This window comes from Trachemys scripta, chromosome 1, assembly GCF_013100865.1.
Source record: "Trachemys scripta elegans isolate TJP31775 chromosome 1, CAS_Tse_1.0, whole genome shotgun sequence".
NCBI lineage: Eukaryota > Metazoa > Chordata > Testudines > Emydidae > Trachemys > Trachemys scripta.
This window is the reverse complement of record NC_048298.1, coordinates 307,110,117-307,120,401: the sequence shown is the minus strand read 5'-3', so window position 1 is coordinate 307,120,401 and position 10,285 is coordinate 307,110,117. Positions and strand designations below refer to the sequence as shown.

At 44.1% G+C, this 10,285-nt stretch overlaps 1 long non-coding RNA gene across 1 annotated transcript; it reads left to right on the top strand.

Moving 5' to 3' along the window:
• Positions 1-442: 442 nt before the first annotated feature.
• On the top strand, positions 443-9,108 carry LOC117871128. The gene is made up of 2 exons (XR_004644157.1): positions 443-761; positions 8,343-9,108. It is a non-coding gene; the product is annotated as an uncharacterized LOC117871128 (long non-coding RNA).
• Positions 9,109-10,285: the final 1,177 nt, after the last annotated feature.

Sequence of the window (10,285 nt, the reverse complement as noted above, 5' to 3'; positions counted from 1 at the left end):
GCATTTTTAATAATTGCACAAGCAGTCACCTCAGACTGAGTCTGCTCAGGCTTCCGGAAACATTTAGTTTAGACATGGCATACTCAGAGTCTTAATGCACCCATTAACATAGCCACTCCCATGCTAACACAAGCTCATCATATTAGCATGGTCCCTCCAATACTGGTGATTGTAGCCTATAGGTATTTGCTAGCTGAGGCACAGGTATAAGTTAAGGAAATAATGCAATGAGCCTACAAGCCTCAATGCTTGTAAGACAACAGTTTAGCTAAACTAATTAAGGTATAAGGCCCAAAAAGCCTTTACATAAGTAGCTAACCAAGAGTAACCCTAGATCACAAGATATCACAAGACGGAATGCTGTAATGATCAAACTGCTGCTGGTTAATCACAAGATACTAGTTTATACCAGCTTGGTATATTTTTAGTTGGGGACATCAGCAGATGTCTGACCACATGAATGCCATGGTAACTAATTGACATATATGCTAATAAGCTTGAGGCAAAAGGATTAATAACCTATAGGAGAAGGGCATCCCAACATTAGCAGGGTGAGGAACTACAAATAAGTAGAGGGGCTGAAACTCCTACTGAATATGCATTAGGCACAGTGGGATCACCATAATACATTATAAAAGTTGTATCCCAGCCTGTGTGCATTGGGAGGGAGAGATGTAGCCCTTGGGAGAAGCCAGGATGATGGTGAGGGGGAAGATGATGAAGATGATAACTGACACTTCAGGTTGTTTGCAAGGGATGGTGTAAGTATATGGATATGCCGCTCATTTTATGTTATTTCTACCTGCCTTGCTGGGTTGGAGTGTTTGTGAATTTGCCAATTGTATTAATAAAACTATTATAAATATAGTGTGATATTCTAAGTGGGTGTGTTGTAACCATGCTCATCGGGGCTCCCAACTGAACAGTAATTTTGGTAACACTGGGCCTGATCTTGGGACAAGAACCTACCAAATTTCAGGGTGCTAACTGGGGAAACTAAATCAGTAATACAATCAATATGCAATCAATAGACCAGGCAACATGATATAATACCTGTTGTTACACTATATAATCAATTGTAGCCTTTAGAAAAATATTCCTTGTTTCCCCAAGGGTATTTTTTAATTCTTCCTTGTGTTAACAACTCTTTGATTATATATTTACTAGGGCTGTCAAGTGATTAAAAAAATTAATTGCATGATTAATCGCTCTGTTAAACAATAATAGAATACCATTTATTTAAATATTTTTGGATGTTTTCTACATTTTCAAATATATTGATTTCAGTTAGAACACAGAATACAAAGTGTACAGTGCTCACTTTATATTTATTTTTTATTACAAATATTTGCACTGTAAAAAAGAAACAAAAGAAATAGTATTTTTCAATTCACCTAATACAAGCACTGTAGTGCAATCTCTTTATCATGAAAATTTAACTTACAAATGTAGAGTTATGTACAAAAATAACTGCACTCAAAAATTAAAACAATGTAAAACTTTAGCACTTACAAATTCACTCAGTCCTACTTCTTGTTCAGCCAGTCGCTCAGACAAACAAGTTTGTTTACGTTTGCAGGAGATAATGCTGCCCGCTTCTTGTTCATAATGTCACCTGAAAGTGAGAACAGACGTTCGCATGGCACTATTGTCGCCAGCGTTGCAAGATATTTATGTGCCAGATACGCTAAAGATTCGTATGTCCCGTCATGCTTCGCCCACCATTCCAGAGGACATGCTTCCATGCTGATGACGGGTTATGCTCGATAACAATCCAAAGCAGTGCAGACCAATGCATGTTCATTTTCATCATCTGAGTCAGATGCCAGCAACAAGGCTGATTTTCTTTTTTAGTGGTTCAGGTTCTATAGTTTCCACATCAGACTGTTGCTCTTTTAAGACTTTTGAAAACATGCTTGACACCTTGTCCCTCACAGATTTTGGAAGGCACTTCAGATTCTTAAACCTTGCGTCGAGTGATATAGCTACAATCACCAGTATTGGAGGGACCATGCTAATATGATATAGCTGATGCCTCATCTCCATCTTGTCTTCAATCCTGCTTCTTACCTCTGGAGGGACTTTGCTACAAACGGAAGCTTTACACAAAGGACTGATGACCCATCCCAGCTGTGGATGTACTCCAGAGACTTGATTTGAACCTGCAGTTTATTCTATCATTGCTACAAGCCTGAACCAAGAACTTTGCCAATACTGTATGTAATTGATTCCATTGAACCAATCCTTGCTCTCATCTATATCTTTTTCCTTTTATGAATAAACCTTTAGATTTTAGATTCTAAAGGATTGGCAGCAGTGTGATTTGTGGGTAAGATCTGATTTGTATATTGACCTGGGTCTGGGGCTTGGTCCTTTGGGATCGGGAGAACCTTTTTCTTTTACTGGGGCATTGGTTTTCATAACCATTCATCCCCATAACGAGTGGCACTGGTGGTGATACTGGGAAACTGGAGTGTCTAAGGGAATTGCTTGTGTGACTTGTGGTTAGCCAGTGGGGTAAAACCAAAGTCTCCTCTGTTTGGCTGGTTTGGTTTGCCTTAGAGGTGGAAAAACCCCAGCTTTGGGCTGTAACTAGTACTCCTGTTCTTTTTGCAGATACAGACTAACACGGCTGCTACTCTGAAACCTGTCCTGAATTGGCACTCTCAGTTGGGTCCCACCAGAACCAGCATCGTTACAGCATGTTTTCTACCTTTAATCATTTTTCTGCTCTCTTCTGGATTTTCTCCACTTTTGTCCACATCTTTCCCATAGTGTGGTGCCCAGAACTGGACAAAGTACTCCAGTTGAGGCCTTATCACTGCTGAGTAGAGTGGAAGAACTGAACAAGAAATAGGACTGAGTGGACTTATAGGCTCTGAAGTTATACATTTTGTTTTTGAGTGCAATTATTTATGTAACAAAAAATCTACATTTGTAAGTTGCACTTTCATGATAAAGAGATTGCGCTACAGTACTTGTGTGAGGTGAATTGAAAAATATTCAAATATTTTGCTTACCATTTTTACAGTGCAAATATTTGTAATAAAAATAATATCAAGTGAGCCCTATACACTTTGTACTTTATGTTGTAAATTGAAATCAAATATTTGAAAATGTAGAAAAACATCCAAAATATTTAATAAATTTCAATTGGTATTCTATTGTTTAACAATGCGATTAAAACTGCAATTACTTATGATTGATTTTTTAATCTTGATTAATTTTTTAGTTAATCGAGTGAGTTAACTGCGATTAATTGACAGCCCTAATATTTACTACTCAGAAACTTTGTTAATGCAGAGTAAAGGTTGACCAGCATTGCCTCATGCCAGAATGTCAAGTGTTCCTATCTCGGAAGATCAGGAAATCAAAAGAATCAGACCTTATAGTAGGTTTGTCTAGACCAGCGGTCTCAACCTGCATGTGGCCCAATTAGCACACAAATGTGGCCCAGCTGTGTGCTAGGGACCGCAGGGCTGCGGCTGGGTACGGGTTCCCAACTGCCTGGCTACCCAACGTGGCGGGGTCTGGGCTGCCAGCTGGCCCTGAATGGCCGGGGTCTGTGGTCCGGGGCTGCCACCTGGCCCTGCAGACTCTGGGGTCCGGGGTCCAAGACTGCCGTCGGCGCCACGAAATCCGGGGCTGCTGGCCAGCCCCATGGGGTCCAGGATCCAGGGCTGCCAGCCGGCCCCGCAGGGTCCAGGCTCCAGGACTACCACCTGGGCCCACCACCCAGCCCAATGGGGTCCAGGATCCAGGGTCTGCCTCATGAGGTCGGGGTCTGGAGATGGCATCAGGGCTGCCGCCCAGCCCTGCAGGGTCAGGGTCCGGGTCCAGGCTGTCACCCGGCTGCCCTACCACCCAGCCCCGCATAGCCAGGTCCAGGGTTGGGGCTGCCACCCGGCCCCGCACAGCAGGGTCCAGGATCCTTGCCACTCGGCCCCCCAACCCAGGACTCAACTCCTGGCCCCACTCTGTGGAGGGGTCTCTGGGCAGGAGGCGATGGGCATTTGGGTGGCTGGGCGGGCGCATTGTGGTTCTCAACCTGCGGCCCAGGTAGCACATTGTGGGCTCCATATGTGACCCACAATGATAAATAGGTTGAGAACCACTGGTCTAGACTATATTTCCCTAGTTTACTTATGAGAAAGTTATGTGAGACAGTATAAAAAGCCTTACTAAAGGCCTGTTACTCTGTCAAAGAAGGATATAGGTTGGTGTGACATGATTTGTTCTTGACAAATCCATGAAGACTGTTACTTATCACCTTATCTTCTAGGTGCTTACAAATTGATTGATTATTTGCTCCATTATCTCTCTTGGTAGCAAAATTAAGCTGACTGGTCTATAGTTCCTGGGTTGTCCTTATTTCCCTTTTTATAGCTAAGTACTATATTAGCCCTTTTCCAGTCCTCTGGGATTTCTCCCATACGCCATGAGTTCTCAAAGATAGTTGCTAATGGCTCAGAGATCTCTCCAGCTAGTTCCTTAGGTATTCTAGGACGTATTTAATCAGGCCTTGATGACTTGAAGACATCTAACTTGTCTAAACCCAGGTCACATGTAGTTATACCCACCTAACCCCCTGTGTGGACAGTGCTCTATTGATGGGAGAGCTTCTCCCATTGACATAACTACTGCCTCTTGGGGAGATGGATTAACTACATTGATGGGAGAAAATCTCTCGTTGGCATAGGAGTATCTCCATAAAGCGCTATAGTGGCACAGCTGCGCCGCTGTAGCCCAGCACGTGAAGACAAGCCCTAAGGCTACATCTACACTACAGCCTACATTACATGCGTCTGATGAAGTGGGTATTCACCCACGAAAGCGTATGCTCCAATACATCTGTTAGTCTATAAGGTGCCACAGGACTCCTTGTTGCTTTTTACAGATCCAGACTAACATGGCTACCCCTCTGATACTACAGCCTATGTCGTCTAAACTTATGTCGCCCGGGGTGTGAATAATCCACCACATAAGCTACACCCACATAAGCGCTTGTGTGCACAGCGCTATGTCAGTAGGAGAGCTTCTCCCATTGGCATAGACATTCTCCCATTGGCATAGACTATCTTGGTCACATGCGCTGCAGCGGCACAGCTGTATCGGTACAGCTGTGCCACTGCAGCGCTGTACATATAGACATAATATGTAAGTAATTCCTAACTTGTTTTTTCCTTAGTTTAGCCTCAGATCCTGGCCCATTTGCATTGTTAATCACTATGTTTGTCATCTGGTCATTGCTAACCTTGCTGGTGAAAACTGAAACAAAGAAGACATTTAACATGTCAGCCATTCTGTTATTGTCTTTCCTCCTCATTGAGTAATAGGCCTACTCTGGTCTTGGTCTTTCTCTTACTTCTAGTTTATTTGTAAAATGTTTTCTTGTTATCCCTTATGCCTTGGACTTTCTAATTTTGTCCTTACAAGCTTGTGGTGGGTTTTTTTTCTTTATATTCATCCTTTGTACTTTGACCTACTTTCCATTTTTTGTATGACTCTTTTTTTTTTTTTAGTTTCAGGTCATTGAAGATCTCCTGGTTAAACCACTATGGTCTCTTACCATACTTCCTATCCTTCCTATGCATTTGGGATAGTTTGCTCTTGTTCCCTTAATAATGTCTTTTTTTAAAACTGCCAACTCTACTGACCTCTTTTTTCACTTAAATTTGCTTCCCATGGGATCTTACCTACCAATTCTCTTAGAATCCTGAAGTCTGCCTTCTTGAAGTCCATTGTCCTGATTCTGCTGTTTTCCCTCCTACTGTTCATGAACTCTATCATTTGATGATCACTTTCACCCAAGCTGCTTTCCACCTTCAAATTCTCAACCAGTTCCTCCCTATTTGTCTGAATTAAATCTAGGACAGCCTCTCTCCTAGTTGCTTTCTCTACCTTCTGAAATAAAAAGTTGTCTCTGGTGCCCTGCTGTATTATCTGTGCCCTGCTGTATTATTTTCCCAGTGGATGTCTAGGTAGTTGAAGTCCCCCATCCCACCAACTCCTACGGTTTGAATGATTTTGTTAGTTGTTTAAAAAAAGCCTCATCCACCTCTTCTTCCTGGTTAGGTGATCTATAGTGGACCCCTACCATGATATCACCGTTGGGTTTTTTACACCTTTTATTCTTACCCAGAAACTTTCAACAGGTCTGCCTCCCACTTCTAGCTTAACCTTAGTGCAAGTGTATACATCTTTGATATATAAATCAAAACCTGCTCCCTTTTTTCCCTGCCTGTCCTTCCTGAACAAGCTGTACCCTTCTATACCAATATTCCAGTCGCAGATTACCCCACAAAATCTCTGTGATGCCAATTATGTAATAATTGAGATTAATTAGTTGTGTTTCGAGTTATTCTGTTTATTCCCCATACTTCTTGTATTAGTATACAGACATCTAAGATGTTCATTAGATTTCCCCTCTATATTTCCTCATCTCTCCTTTGTCCCTGCTATGATTACCCATGTGCCCCCCCAGATTCCAACCTTTCACCCATGTCTCCATGTTCTGGACTTACCTGTGGACTTTTGTCTCCTGCCCCTGTCAAAGCTATTTTAAAGCCCACCTCATTAGGTTAGACAGTCTGCATCCAAAGATGCTCTTCCCCTTCCTAGATGGGTGGATCCCATCTCTGCTTAGCAGTCCTTTTTCTTGGAACAGCATCCCATGGTCGAGGGAGCTCAAAGCCTCCTGGTGAAACCATTCATGCAGCCATTCATTTACCTCCAGTTTGGTTCTGTCTCTGGCAGAGCCCTTACCCTGGACTGGATGAACTGATGAAAACACCACCTGTGCCCCCAGCTTCCTTATCCTCACTCCCAGAGCCCTGTAGTAACCTCTGATCCACTCAGGATCATACCTCACCTCACAGTATCTTGAGTGCCCATATCGAGCAGCATGGTGTACTAATCAGTGGGGCAGATGATCCTCAGCAATCCTTCTGTAATGTCCTGGATATGGTCCCCTGGCAGGCAGGACTCATCTCATGATGCCATGTCAAGCTGGCAGATGGATGCCTCCATCTCCCTTAGAATCAGTCACTGACCACTACCCTTTCAATTCCTCTTGGGACTGAGGGCCGACATCCTCTTAGTCTGGCAGTACATGACTTCTCCTCATCCATTTTTGGGGGAGATTCCTCATCCCCCGTTGCCAGAGCAGCATACCAGATTTTTGTCTCTATGGACTATGGGTAGCAAACGGTGGTGGAGCACTGCCTGCTGCCAGCAGTAACCAGCAGCCAGTTTCCTCCCTGTGAAAAAGCTGATGGTGCTATTGCAGACCCCTACAGCTGATTGCTCCAGATCCTAGGTGGTCTCCATATGCATATTTTCAATGAGTTCTTTGTGTGCACAGATGCTCCTCAGCCTCGCCAACTCCTCCTGTAGCTCTCCCACCTGCTTCACGAGAGATTCTACAGTAGGCACCTCTTACACTGGATGGTCTCCCCAGCCTGGCTTTCTAAGATGGGGAAATGCAGGCCACAGTCTCCGCAAATCCACACCAGGACCTGGCTTGAGGCATTCATGGTCCAGTTCTTTGTCTGGATGTAGGTAGAGAAGCCAATAGCAGTGTTGGCACTGGCGATGTGTCCTTTCCGAACCAGGGTGATTTTATTCTTTCTCCCTCCTATAAACTTTCCTGCTTGCTGCTCCATGTTCACTAGCTCCCCTTGGTCACTTAATGTCTGGCTTTTAATCCCGTCTCTCCTAGGTCAGCCCTGCCCCCTCCTTAACACACAAGGAAGGGTGATCACAAGGATCAAAAGAGAGGAGGTTAGAGCCTTGCTAGTGTACACACACAGCTAGTAGGCCTCTGACTCCCACTCAGCCCCCAAATACACAATCCCCAATAAAGTTACGGTACATACCAGCCTCACCCCACAACCCTAACACTGCCCTTGGGTTGGGAAGTGCCACTGGGGATCTGGTATAAGAATGTTTCAGCCAGGGCTACCTAATGATGTTTTTGAGCAGTGAATTTCTCTTGGTTTTTTTTTTGAGGAATGGATGGAAATGAGGGGGGAATAATAGGGAGATATTTTCTGGCATTACCTCGCTACCCTTCAACTACTAGCTCCACTGTCTTCCGGCAGGACTGGAGAGAAAGGAAGGAAAGTGGTAATTGATGGGCATAGTTATCAGCCAGAGACAGCAAGGAGGAATGGACGGGAGCCCCAGATGCTGCACTCATTCCAGGGGCTAGTGTAGGAGGAAAGGGTTCTGCACCTCCTTTGCAGCATGGGAGGATTGCAGAGGTGTGAAGTGATTCATTCATCTCAGTGTGTATTCTTCTCTTCTCCCCGCCCCCCCTTAAAATCAGCTTCTTATTGCAGGGTGAAGAGGTTGTATCTGAAGAACCCTTTGAACAAATGACTCCAATCTTACTCCAAGAAGTATATGTTGGCCCCCGTTGCAACATACCGGTTTTGAAGACAGTCTCTCTACGGCGGATTTTAGAGCATGTTGAAAATTTGTAAAAACTTATAATGTAGGGGATGGTATATTGGGAACCCCGTGATCAAATGACCCCAAACTTCACCACAAATTACCCCAGGCCCTGTTGCAGCGTACCAGTTTTGAAGACAATCTCCCTATGCATGTGGATTTTAGAGCACTTAGCTCAACACTTTATTGGCAGGGCTGTAAATGAAGATCCCGTTACCAAATGACCCAACTTACAGCACTAACTCTACTCCAGACTTAACATGGTACAGCAATATTATGGTGGGGCAGTAGCTTCACCACAGTAAAGATTGCATCAGGATTTCAATTTTAATGAGTGAAAAAGCTTAGAAACATTCTGCCTTTGGGGTTAGAATAGCATTTTAAAATGTGTGCTGTAACTTGTGCACTGCTTGATTTTTCTATAGCTGTTTGTGGCAGAAAATATCTTTTGAGGTTTGCTATGACTGTTTTTAAAAGGGCCATTAGACTAAAATGTATAGTGTCTGACATTTCCTTCATTTCCATTTGCCACAGGGACTACAGCACTTTAAGAGGTCAAATGACAGGTGGGACTGGTTGAATTATTGTAGAAAGCTGAAACTTGTTTTCTGTGTTTATTTTTCATGATAAGCATAAATTACTGTTTTGAATGAGGATAGTGTCCTGGCCTCTCATTAACCAATGTGACCCCTCTATGTCAGTCCATAGAACAGGGCTCTCTATATGAATGCACTTCCTGATGCTTAGCAACCCCTTTGATCACTGAGCTGACAGAGTCACAGTTACTTGTGCTTTAGCAGCTACTGGAGAATAGCTAGAGTGTCTGAACTCCCTGCCCGGACCATGTGTCTTTTCCCTCCTTGCCCATCCCTGGTGTGCCCCATCACTGTAGGATCCTGCAGAGAGGGTGGGAGGGGCAGAGAGCCAGTGATAATCTTTGTGGTCCCTTTGTGCTAGCTGAGCCAGTGAAACAGAGCCGTAGAGCACTGGTCAGTTAGGCCCGTACTCTTCAAAATTGTAGTAGCAAAGATGCTAATGTTGAGTGAGGTCTGCGTTCAGTAGGAAGCTAAACCAGCATTAGCTCCTCTTAAGGGGCACTAGGGTAACTGGAAATTGAAAGAAGTGTCAATAATGGAGGAAGAACTGTAATGTTGATACATTTCCTCATCAACATGGGGTGGAAATAGTGGTGCAAGCTCTCTTAGAAAGCTGACTGTCAGGAATGCAGTGCTTGGAGAGGGTGCAGCATCTAGGTTAGGGACATGAAAAACACTGAATAGCCATCATGCTACCTCTATAGCCTAGGCTAGATTTGAATTCTTTACAATACAATAATTATAAATAATACTTTACACATTGATAGCACCTTCCATCTGACGGTTGCAAAGTGCTTTAGAAACATCACTTTATTAAATTGCATTGCTCCCTTTCACCAGGGCCATCACTTCTCCCCAGCTCCACAGCATGCGCTGCCACACCCAGGCTTTTCAAGGTTTATTCCTTTAAACAGCGGCTATCAAACAAACAGAAAATAGTCTGTACTCCGTCCTTGGTCTTAGGCTTCAGGGTCACCTTTCCCAGAGGTCTCTGGCATTCCAGCTCCTGGCAGCTTCCTAGCCTCAGCCAACTATACTCCCTTCGTGGAGCAGCATCCACAGGGCTGCTTCCCTGAGCCCAGTGCCCCTTGCTCCAGAGACCCATCACAGGAGCTAGCTCCACTCCTGTGTGGCTTTCCCTCCCAAGGACTCAGCCTGTCTCAGTCCTTCCTTCTCAGCTGCCTACCAGCAGTCCTTTAGAGGTTCAGGTATAGCCTGGCCCTCTTTAATTAGCT